At 43.3% G+C, this 12,157-nt stretch overlaps 1 protein-coding gene across 2 annotated transcripts in view; it reads right to left on the reverse strand.

Moving 5' to 3' along the window:
• Window positions 1-10,863, reverse strand: part of RALA (RAS like proto-oncogene A) — a 72,950-nt gene extending 62,087 nt beyond the window's left edge. Inside the window, exons 1-2 of one of the 2 annotated variants that reach the window (XM_045494361.1) lie at window positions 10,644-10,863; window positions 3,141-3,291 (exon numbers count right to left, since the gene is read on the reverse strand). The gene's annotated coding sequence lies outside the window, so the exon portion shown is untranslated. The remainder of the gene's footprint in view (window positions 1-3,140; window positions 3,292-10,643) is intronic. The other variant, XM_045494362.1, reaches the window with a different exon arrangement.
• Between the last annotated feature and the right edge of the window lie 1,294 nt (window positions 10,864-12,157).

Below are 12,157 nucleotides of genomic sequence, written 5' to 3' on the forward strand. Positions count from 1 at the left end.
AAAATGATGAGCCAGAAAAAAATTATGCTAAGTAAAAAAACCCCAAAGATTACTCATGGTATGATTCCATTTATAGTAATGCCCAGAAAAGGCAAATCTGTGGAGATAGAATGTAAGTTAATGGTTGCCTGGGGCTGGAGGTAGGGATGGGGATTAACTACAAATGGGCAAAGGGATTTTATCGAAGTGATAAAAATGTTTAAAAACTGGATATTGGTGATGGTTACACAACCAGTTACCAAAAATGACTGTAACTTAAATGGGTGAATTTTATGATATGTAAATTGTATCTCAAAAAAGTTAATTAGAAAAAATGAAATAAGGACTAAGGAAGACATAATAAGCCAACAGATCAGAGGAAAAACAGCTATTTAAAGACAATTGGTGGCAACTAGAGAAATCTGAATCTGGGCTACATAGTAGATGATGTTACGGAATTATTACTTATGTGTTAAACAACAGTATTATGATGATACGGGAGAATGCCTTTATTCTCAGAAGACGTAAGATGAAGTACACAGAGGTGAAGTTTCATGAGGTCTCCAACTTCTTTCAAAGTAGAGAAAAATAAAAGCATCTATACTTAGAAAGATAAAGTAAACAGGGCAAAATAATAATCGGTAATCGGTGAAGAGAGGATGATTGGGAAATACAGGAATTCAATATTCTACTCTTTGAAAGTTTTTTGTAAGTTGGAAATGTTTCAAAATACAAAGCTGGGGGGCCAGGGAAGAGTGCTTTCATTTTAAAAGGTAACCAAGTATAAAAGAATCACCAGTGCAGTTTTCTATGCATTTCAGAAAGAGGCACATAGTTGAGGTACAGAGACCATCATCTCTATTCCATACCTGTTCAGATACAGATAATAACAGGGAACAAATGGGAACTAAAAGAATAAAATAACTACGCTGTGAGCAAGTTAGAGCTTTATGAAAATGCTAATGCTAACCAATACTTTTTAAATAATTTAAGACAAAGCAACATAGGTATTGGTTGGTGTGGAAATCTTTATGTTACAAGTGCATTCAGTAAAATATTTTGACTGAAGGTCAATAAATTTTCCCATCCCACCTATATCTCTTGGCTGATACAAAGATCAAATGAGATCATGCGTACAAAAGTGCTCAGTTTATTAAACCTAGCACCATTTTTGGTTACTTTTGTCTATAATTGGTGTTCCCCAATTTTGTAGTCAATACTGCACCAACAATTCTTGGAAACACTGTCAGTGTTGATTATGAATGATTCCCCTTCACTCTATTAGGCACTTTGTCTAGGTACTTGTTATGCAACAATTTGTAACAGTGTGCTTTTAACAACTGAAAATTGTAACAGCTTGAAACTCATCAGACACACTAATGCAAAAACCTTGCTATGAATCAAAAGCAAAGTTCACTTAGAAGTTCCAACAAAAAGCCACATTTACCGTTTTTACAACAAAGAGAACATTCTTGGAATTGGACATCAAACTAAAATGTCTAAGAACAAAAAGACATGATATGCCAAGATGTACATTACTTCACACACACAGGGCAGCTTAGACAAAGTATTCTAGCAGATGAAAGAAGATAATCACACCCACTAGGATGGCTATAATTAATAAGAGGTGGACTATAACAAATGTTGGTGAGGATGCAGAGAAACTAGGAAGCCTTATACACCAATAGGGAGCAAGTAAAATGGTGCAGGTGCTTTAGAAAACAGTTTGGCAGTTTCTCAAAATGTTAAACGCGGAGTTACCATATGACCGAGTAATTCCATTCCTATATATATATAGATATATACACACACACACACACACACACACACACCCAGGAGAAATGAAAACACATGTCCATGCAAAAACATGTACATCTATTTTCATAGCAGCATTATCCAATATATGCCAAGAAGTGGACACACCCAAATGTCCATCAACGGATGAACAGATAAACAAAATGTGGTATATTTACTCACTGGAACATTATTTAGCCATAAAAACGAATGAAGTACTGATACATGCTACATACAACATGGACGAACCCTGAAAACATTATGTTAAGTGAAAATGGCAAAACACAAAAGACCACATATTGTATGATTCCATTCATGGAATCCAGAAATGTCCAGAATGGGAAAATCTGTACGGATGGGAAGCGGATCAGTAGTTCCCTGGAGCTGCGGGTGGAGGGAATCAGGAGTGAAGGCTGATGAGCATGAGGTTTCTTTTTGGGGTCATGAAAATGTGGTCAGATCAGATAGTGGCCGTGGCTGCACAATTCTGTGACTGTATTAAAAACCACCAAATTATACTTTAAAAGAGTAACTTTTGCAGTATGTGAATTTCATCTCAATAAATCTGTTATTAAAAAAAAAAAAAAAAAATCTAGCGCCCATACCCTTCAAATAAGCGAAGGACATAAAAAGACAATTCACAGAATAAAAAATATAAATGACCAGTTACTGTACAAAGAATTTAAACAGTTGTGACCAAATAAACTTTAAAATTTTTTTTTTTTTCAGCGTTTATTTATTTTTGGGACAGAGAGAGACAGAGCATGAACGGGGGAGGGGCAGAGAGAGAGGGAGACACAGAATCGGAAACAGGCTCCAGGCTCTGAGCCATCAGCCCAGAGCCTGACGCGGGGCTCGAACTCACGGACCGCGAGATCGTGACCTGGCTGAAGTCGGATGCTTAACCGACTGCGCCACCCAGGCGCCCCCAAATAAACTTTAAAAACAAAACAAAATATAAAGACAAGAATGGGTTTTATGATCTAAGCCAAAGCAAAGGATAAAAGGGGATAAGCAGAGAAAATGACCAAGTTTTGTTTTATTCTGAAGGACCAAAAAAGCTACTAAACCCACAAGCAGCAAATAAGAATAAGTGACGTTATTCTTAGTTGTAGAAGAGTTGAAGAATTATCTTAGTTTTATCATGGAGACATATGAAGACCTTGGAGACTAACAGGGTAGTGGGAAAGTTTCCAACAATCCAAGCATTAAGACTACGGCAGCCAAAGACCTCAGGGAATGGAGATTTTCTTGTCACAGACAAATGTCTTACGCAGAAGGATGAGGGGAGACAGACTGTCCTCAGACTTAAAAGGTGAGGGTAGATAAAGTAAGGGGGGGAAAAAAAGGAACAGGAAAAAACCAACCTCCTGCCCAAGCTCTGCCATCAAGGTGCCATCAATTTACCGGAGGGTGAGGCTTGAGGGTCTTCACAGCAAGGCATCCCCAAAACCTCTCAAGGATGAACTGCATGCCAGTGAGGCAATGTGACCCAGAGAGAAAAAGGCAACATGGGTCCTGGGAAAAGCAGAGATGGACAAACGACCTGGTGAGTGAGAGCTCCTCAAAGCTGGGACCAAAAGGGATTATTAAACACCCCACCTACCAGCGCTCCTGGGACCATGAAGACAGACAACAGACCATGGACTAAGAGTTGTAGGGACTTCTGGGGGAGGAGCACGTCAGCCCAGGGGGCAAGAAATTAATAAATACCTTCCCTGCACTCCTGGGAAAGGAAACGCTTAGAATGACAAACACAGAAACAGGATGTGGACTGAGAGTTCACCAATGGACCTAGATAATTGTGAAATTATAAGAATTTACGGAAAATGTGCTATTTGAACTTTCTGGGTGAATTAGATGGCAGTCGAATGAAAGCACCCTCTAGAACTTGGGAGGCAACACTGGTGTGTATCCATAACCGGCATGTGGACACCACACATGCTGGATGCCCACCCAACACTTGATTCCACACAAACACATCACTTCCAGCTAGAAGACTGGGTCTTCCAAAATGAATTGTGGAGAAAAAAAAGATGATCCAGGCCCTACAAACTTCTCTGGAACAACCCTACATCTGTGTACTCTAGGTCACTCCCAGGGATAAGCTCATTTAATTATAACCCTGACTTGCCATATGACCTACAGACCCAAGGAGCCAAGCCATGACCACATCAATAAAAGGTAAGCCTAATTTATCTGTCTACAATACGAGGACACCACTTAAGACTGTGAAAGCCTAGGGATTCCTAAGTGGCTCAGCTGGTTAAACATCCAACTTCAGCTCAGGTCGATCTCGTGGTTTGTGAGTTCAAGCCCCACATCAGGCTCTCTGCTGCCAGTACAGCTTTGGGTCCTCTGTCCCCCCTCCCCGTCCCTCCTCAGTTTGAGTGGGCTTTCTCTCTCTCTCAAAAATAAATAAACATTAGAAAAAAAAAAAAAAAAAAAAGACTGCGAAAGCCTAGAAGGGAATCCTTAGATCTTCACAGACCCATGGCAGCTTTAGCCTAGAGGAGAAAAGGAAGTTACCCTAGAGAGCCATGTAGAAAATGATAACATTATACCCATTCCTCACACCATAAACGTAAATGTACTCCAAATGGGTCAGGAAACTAAATGCGGAAAATGAAACTTTAGGAATACCGGAAGGCGGCATGGGTGAATTCCTCTATAACCTGAGGATAAGGAATGACTCTCTAATGATGATGAAAAACTCAGATGCAAAAAATTTAAGATCAATATATTTAACTACACAAGAACAGACTTTCACACGTCCAAAAAACCCTGTAAGCAATGCCAAAGATGAGTGGGCAAAGTATCTGCAACATACATCAAAGTTACATGGTTAACAATCTTTTTTTGCTTTTAATTTTTTTAATATTTATTTTTGAGAGAGAGTGCGCAGGGGAGGGGCAGAGGGAGGAGATACAGAATGTGAAGCGAGCTCCAGGCTCTTAGCTGTCAGCACAGAGCCCGACATGGGGCTTGAACCCACGAACCAGGAGATCATGACCTAAGCCAAAGTCGACGATTAACCGACTGAGCCACCCAGGTGCCCCTAAATGGTGAACATTCTTAAATAAAGAGAACTTTTAAAACCTGAGGGAAAAAGACCAAAAATTATTTAAAAAGTAGTTAAATAACATGAACATTTAATTTTTAAATGTAAAAAAAAATGACCCTTTAATGTACAAAAAATGTTCAATTTACAAATTAAAACTATACTGAGATACCATTTCTCACCTATTAGATTGGCAGAAATTCAAAAACTTGACAATATAGTCCATTGAGGCTGTGGAACTTACACATTGCTGGAAGGTATTCAAAATAGTAGAGTTCCATTAAGAAGAGGAATTTGTCAATATCTAACAAATCTTATATATGCATTTATCCTGAATATTTACCTCCAACAATACAAAGACACACATATGTAAAGATTTTCATTATAACATCATTTATAATTAAAAAATATTGGAAATTACTTAAATGTCCAAGTACAGGACATAGGTTGAATACGCCATGGAATATTCTGCAGTTAAGAAAAAAAAAGTAATTTGTTTTAATTTATGTGTATTATTTTTTTCAAATAGCTACTAAATCTTTAGGACATAAATAATTATTAAATTGTCTGGGCCTATTTAATAAACTGTTAGGTGTTTCTTTTGACCTAGGGATGCTGTGAAAAAATTATTGATATGACAAGGATGTCATGAACTAAAGATTCTGATAAAGGCCTGTGAAGGCTTTTTGTTGTTGTTGTTAACGTTTATTTTTGAAAGAGTCAGAGAGAGACAGAGACAGAGTGTGAGCAGGGGAGGGGCAGAGAGAGAGGGAGAGACAGTCTCCGAAGCAGGCTCCAGGCTTTGAGCTGTCAGCACAGAGCCTGATGTGGAGCTTGGACTCATGAGCTGTGAGATGATGACCTGAGCCAAAGTCAGATGCTTAACCTACTGAGCCACCCAGGTGCCCCTTGTGAAGGCTTTTAAGAGTGTATTTATGTATGTACCTATGAGGTTACTATGGACTGCGATCAACAAAATTTACAATAGACTAATGAAGGCACTGTCCATAGTGGTAAGTGCTATGTTAGATTTTACGGCAGCACATAATAGGAGGAACCAGCCCAGTCTTGAAAGTTCCTGGGGTTCTTATTTGATTGGTTGGTTGGTTGGTTGGTTTCCTGTTGTTTGAGGGATGAGATCAAGAGAAAGAATCTAATCAAGATACTAAACTGAGTGCTGGAAGATAAGTAGGCATTACTAAATTGGAATAAGGAGGAATGGCTAGAACTAACTACGGAAGAGGAAATGGAGGACTAGGAAAACGCTAGCATTCTAGAAGCCTGGTATTGCTGGAACAGAATACCCTGCAAGGGAAGAGATGAGGCTAGAGAGTTAGGTAAGGAGTAGGTCTTGAGAATTTTTTATATGAGATTTAGGGATAAAAGGAATTTGGATTTTGTTAATGGGCAAGAAAGAGTTGCGAAAGGGCTTAAAGTAGGGGAGTGTCATAACTGCTCTAACCAAGTGTGGAGAAAAGATGGAGGTGGGGTGGCACCAAGAGGCTAACAGGCTGCTGCAGTAATCCAGAACGGACCTAGACAGGGCAGCTGAACTAAAGCATTTGCAATCAGTAGTGGGCAACCTCCATTTTCAATCAGTTACTATGCCAGCTACTCAACTGCATTAGAAAGCAGGGATCCTGGGGCGCCTGGGTGGCGCAGTCGGTTCAGCGTCCGACTTCAGCCAGGTCACGATCTCGCGGTCCGTGAGTTCGAGCCCTGCGTCAGGCTCTGGGCTGATGGCTCAGAGCCTGGAGCCTGTTTCCGATTCTGTGTCTCCCTCTCTCTCTGCCCCTCCCCCGTTCATGCTCTGTCTCTCTCTGTCCCAAAAATAAATAAACGTTGGAAAAAAAAAAAAAAAAAAAAGAAAGCAGGGATCCTGTGGCTTAGATGACTACAATCGTGATCTTTGTCGAAACCGGGGATCTTTGCCCACCCTTCACAATGCATCTGGGAGTAGAAGTCATTTCATAATCTTACTATGTCTTATTCTCCAACACGACATTGTCAAACCCTGACTTTTAGTTTCAATAAGTGAATTCGGCAACCCAACTGGACCTCAAATTTCAAAGAGATTGTGTGTGTCACAATTCTAACTGTGAATTCTAACTGTGAAGGCCTTTAAGAATAATATCACAATATTTTATGTCAGCTTGCTGATTTTGGCTTGCACAGAATACAATCTTGATGTTGAGCAACTATACCTTTGGGTGTAATTTACATCAGAGATTTAAATTCTCTTCTAAAGTGTATTCCCATGACTCTTAAAACTCATGGAGCTTTAATTTCATTTTTTTCTATATGGTAGCCAAATCCTCATGAGTGTCATAAGGTAGTAAAAAAGGTGTCTTAGATGTAAAGAAAAAAAGAAAAACTATTACTAATGGGGACTGGAGAATGAGCCATATTTTACTTAAAGCTACATACTTTTTTTTTTTTTTTTTAACCAAGAGATGAACACATCCTTGAAATCAAGCCCATTAAAAGTGCATCTTTTGAGGGGCGCCTGGGTGGCTCAGTCGGTTAAGCGCCCGACTTCGGCTCAGGTCATGATCTCGCGGTCTGTGGGTTCGAGCCCCGCGTCGGGCTCTGTGCTGACAGCTCAGAGCCTGGAGTCTGTTTCAGATTCTGTGTCTCCCTCTTTGTCTGACCCTCCCCTGTTCATGCTCTCTCTCTCTCTGTCTCAAAAATAAATAAATGTTAAAAAAAAAAAATTTAAAAAAAAAAGTGCATTTTTTGAAAGGAAAAAGAATGCACAGGCTGGGAAAGGGTGAATAGCAATTAGACCCTTACAAGTTCTGCCACCTTTAAGCCTCTACACTAAACCCAAAGAGAAAACGATATATGGTCCGAAATGGTAAAAACAGACCCAAGACAACCCTGCCTCTTTTACCATTCTTCCCAATTCCCCTACAACCTCCCCCACCCCCACCTCCTTTAATGAAAGAACTGAAAAACAAGATTTCAGGAAAGGTCACTACAAAATAGGTTTTCCATAGTCCTCTCAAGTAGGGATTATTCAGGTACTTCAGAGGTAAAAAAGCAGTATCAACACCACTGTTGAGTTGCTAATACTCTACTCCTCCAGGGCACCTATCCGAACAATATCCAACCATTTTTTCATCATGGCATACACAGCAGATGAGAACACTGTATTTGCAGGCACGCTGGAAATAAACAGTGGTAACCCCAGGACCCACTGGATGGCCAAGAGTGCTGAAGGGCCCATTATCTTCACATTCCTGAAGCTCAGCTCAATCAGAATCTTGTTTTTCCTCAGCCTTTTAGGATTAATTGCAATATGCAATGCTCTCAGAATTCATTACTTTCAAATCCAGATTCTAATAATTACTAGCTACTAGCCTCCAGCCAATAATAACTTCACTTAGTCTTAGTAAAGTACGGCAAAACTGCCTATCTTACAGAGGTACTGTGGAGATTTAAAAATAATATAACTAAAGCTCTTATCATAGCGCTTGGCAGGCAATCAATGTATACAGATTTATTACCAAGAGGGTTGTTGAATTAAAATAGAAAAATCTGACCTCTGTATAGTGGTGATGTTTCGGAGATTAGAAACTGCAGGCTTCCCTCACCTTAGTGTCTGAGAGTTAAAACATTTTATAAAACAATAAAAACCATAAACTGTCTCCCTACTTCTTCCAAATCATAATCTTTTCCCTTCTTAAAAATATCATTGTATTCTAAAAGTGGCTGTCCTTGCCCTCCATCCACTAAGGAATACAAGTGTGTATAACACTGATACACATACAAGAAGTGATTCTGGTACGTTTATTTATGTTCTGCAGAAGCTGAGCTGGAAAACCAGTGCAGGACCGCCACCAGACAATTGGAGGGAAAAGAAGCTATCAGCATTTTTTTTTTTTTTTTGGAGCTCCCTAAAGTGAAAATAACCCTACCCTCTAGAGACAAAAAACTCCCCCCATAAACAAATGTAGACAAGATTCTTCCCTATAAGTAGGCCCTTTCTCCCTGAGAGCCCTGCAAAGAAGTGTTGTATGAACTACTTCAAAATAAGTGATACAGATGACTGCACATTCAGCAGTCACACTAGAGAACACCTGGATCTCTGAAAAGAAATGTGGAAGTGCCTACTGGTAAATCATGCCAAGGTCATACCAGGATGTCAGAGGATTTCATGTACCCATGGGAGAAATAAGCCACTGTAACAAATTCCGTGACGTACCATGTTTTCCCAACAGTGGTGACTCCCAATTTCCTCTTTCTAAGACAGGGAACAGTTATCAACTCCAAACATAAACTTACTATCACTAGAAAATCTCTTAATAACTCTGGATAAACATGCTTAAGTAGTAAGTATTTAAGACTGGAATACAACAAGTTATTATAATGCCTAATCACAATACCCCAAATATAATTTTAACCCTTCAGGGGAGGACAGTTTTGGAAGGACAGCAAAGGATTCTTCTTGAATCGTCCTTTAACCCTGCTAAAAAAACATTAAGACAAAGCAAAGTCTGTATGTGCCAAGAAACTGGAACACAAACAAAAACCCCAACAAAATAAATGTTTCCTGAGGCAACAACTGTGGGATCACCTACACATTCGTTCATTCAGTGGAAATATGGGAATAACTTCTTTGTTCCAGGGACATAGCATGGGAACACATGGATGCATAAGACATGGTTCCTGCCCTGAAAAAATTCAAAGTCTAAAAATAATGTCTGAAGAGTCACAATTCATTTTATAGTAATATTGTATTAATAGAGGCAGACCCACATAAACGAGTAAGATACATTTAAATACATTAAAAAAAGAAGCTAAAAAAAAAGCCTTCTGCGAGTTTACTAACAAATTTTGTTATCCGAGTTTGGGAACACGATTAAAGTTGTACTGTACTTTCACGACAAGAATTAACTTATGACACACGTTTTATAAAGCTCCCCCTCCCCCAACCAAACACAATTTGTAAATTGGGTGCTTTTCAGCTTGACACGTAGGGCGTGGCACTGGAGTTCTCACACAACCCTAAAGACACTTGGATAAGCTCTCACAAGTCTGGACGTTCAGGTTTCCCAGCAAAGGCCAGTTAACTCCCTAATTCTCCTTCAACCTTGAAACAACACTGCCACCTCTCTGTGCTGTCATCCCTGCCCACTTACACATATGTACCCAGCCTAAAGCATACAAATCACATCTTCCACTCCTGGAAAACCTTAAGGAACGAACCACGAAGGAAACACCCCCTCGCTCAACATCTATATTCTCTTCTTCGTTTTGGAGGCTGGATTACCCTAATATGGGTAAACCAGTGCAGTTCAATGCGGAGCATCTAATGACTTCAGTCTGAAAAAGCCATTCCTTAGACTGGCACAAAACCTTGGCGGAGATGCTTAAAAAGCAACTGCTCTGGTACAGGCGAGGACTGGAAGAAAGGGAAGGAGGGGAGAGGGGCGGAGTGAGGCGCGGGGACTGCGGCGGTGGCGATGGGTCCCCCCAGGTCGCGGGCACCGCCCAGGCGGGGACCTCGGCGCGGCGGGCCAGAGATGCGGGGTGACCTTCCGACGAGGCCAACTCAAGGAGGTGCTGGGCTCGGAGGACCGCGCTGCAGCCGCCGGCTCTCGGGCGTGCACTCGCCCGCAAAGCAGCGAACACCGCGCCCCGGATTCCAGCCTGGGCTCGTCCCCGGGCAGAACGCGGCACTTGCAATCTCCGCGTCCGGGCCCTGAGCCTCGGCCTCGGCCCGCCGCCGCCCGGACACACCCCCGCCGCCGCCGCCCCAGCGGCCCCAACCTCTCCCGGGGCGGCCCGGGCAGGCATCGCTCACCTGCACCGCAAGCCGGTCTGCCGCCCCGCGGGCTCCGGAAGCCGCGGCTGAGCTGGCTTCGGCCGGAGAGAGCTCAGCCCTGGTCGTCTGGGAGGTTCCCCGCCGCGAGAGGCAGAAGGACGAGTCCGACGGGCGGCGGCGGAGCCTGGGCGGCAGGAGGAGGAGGAGGACGACTAGGGGCGCTCCGCTCTCCAGAGATCCACCCTCCTCCTGGCCGCTCTGCAGCAGCCGCCGCAGATCACTTCCGGGGCGCTGGGGAGCGGGGCGGGGCCGGCTGGGGAGTAACTTCCTGTTCGCGAGCGGAGAAGGGGGTGTTGGGGCCGGAGCTGGAGAACAATGGCCAGGAGGGCGCGGGCTAGCAGGCGTCCACCCTCTGCGTGCCGAGTGCGGGCTGCGCTGCCCTTTGGACGGCCCCACACCCGACTCCCCGCGTCCGACGAGGTGGAGTCGCCTCCCGGGGGCCCGGGAGTGGCCGCGGGCCCCGCGGAGGTTCCCGGATCTCAGCGTCGGCGCCGCGACGTCCTTGTCTCTCTTCTGGGGACCGGGAGGGGGTTCCCGGGGAAGGAGGGGAAAGCAGAGGCCGCCATCTTGCTTCCGGGGGGCAGCCGCTTCTCCCTGGCTGTCGTAGGGTGGAGGCCGCTCTGTCCTGTGGCCGGGGTTTCCCAAAGGGGAGCTGGCGACGTGGCTCGTCGCGGGCCGAATCCTTGGAGATGGTTTGGTCAGTCTCCTGCCCTGGCTGGAGGGTTTCGGTACCTCCGCTGGGCCTCATATCTAACTGCTGATCCCTGGAGAACTCGCCCCCCCCCCCCCCCCCCCCCCCCCGCGGATGGTCTGTGATCTTTTGCTGAGAGCACTTGAACCCCCTGGACACCGCAGGTCTGGTGTCTGGTGTGGCGCTGAGATCAAACGGCGGCCCCGTGTTGTGATTTGGTAGCTTAAGTTAGAAGTAGTTCCACTAAATCTGTTGCTTTATTTGAATCCTTCCACAGGTTCGAAATAGATCTTTTGCCTAACATCCGTTAGCAAATAGAGTCTTATCTCCTGCCATTTATTTATTACCTTTTCTCCACCCCCTCCCCACCCCTATTGAGTACCCACTCCCTGTTTTGCACACCTCGTTCAAGGAATGCCCAGTCTGATGCACAGACATAAAAGCAAATAATTATGATTGGAAGTGTATATATCAAGGTGTACAGAGGAAAGAATAGATGACCACCAACTGTGTTAGAGTTTCAAGATAAGGGATTTCCCAGCACAAACATAAGAGATGGGATGGCAAATCCAGATCTTAACAAAAAAGACATGCAGCCCAGGGACAGATGATACGTGTTTAGAAGTCTGAGTAGTAATTACAGGGTTTAAAGTTCAAGCCTGGGTTACTGAAAAAAGATGAGTCCGGAGAAGCAGACAGGAACCAAATCGTGAACTGTGTTTCATGTCTTGGTGAGGCCATGGATAGAGGAATGAGCCTGGATAGATTTACAATTTAGGCTGTTGGTGGAGGATGTTAGTTG

Source organism: Leopardus geoffroyi, chromosome A2, assembly GCF_018350155.1.
Source record: "Leopardus geoffroyi isolate Oge1 chromosome A2, O.geoffroyi_Oge1_pat1.0, whole genome shotgun sequence".
NCBI lineage: Eukaryota > Metazoa > Chordata > Mammalia > Carnivora > Felidae > Leopardus > Leopardus geoffroyi.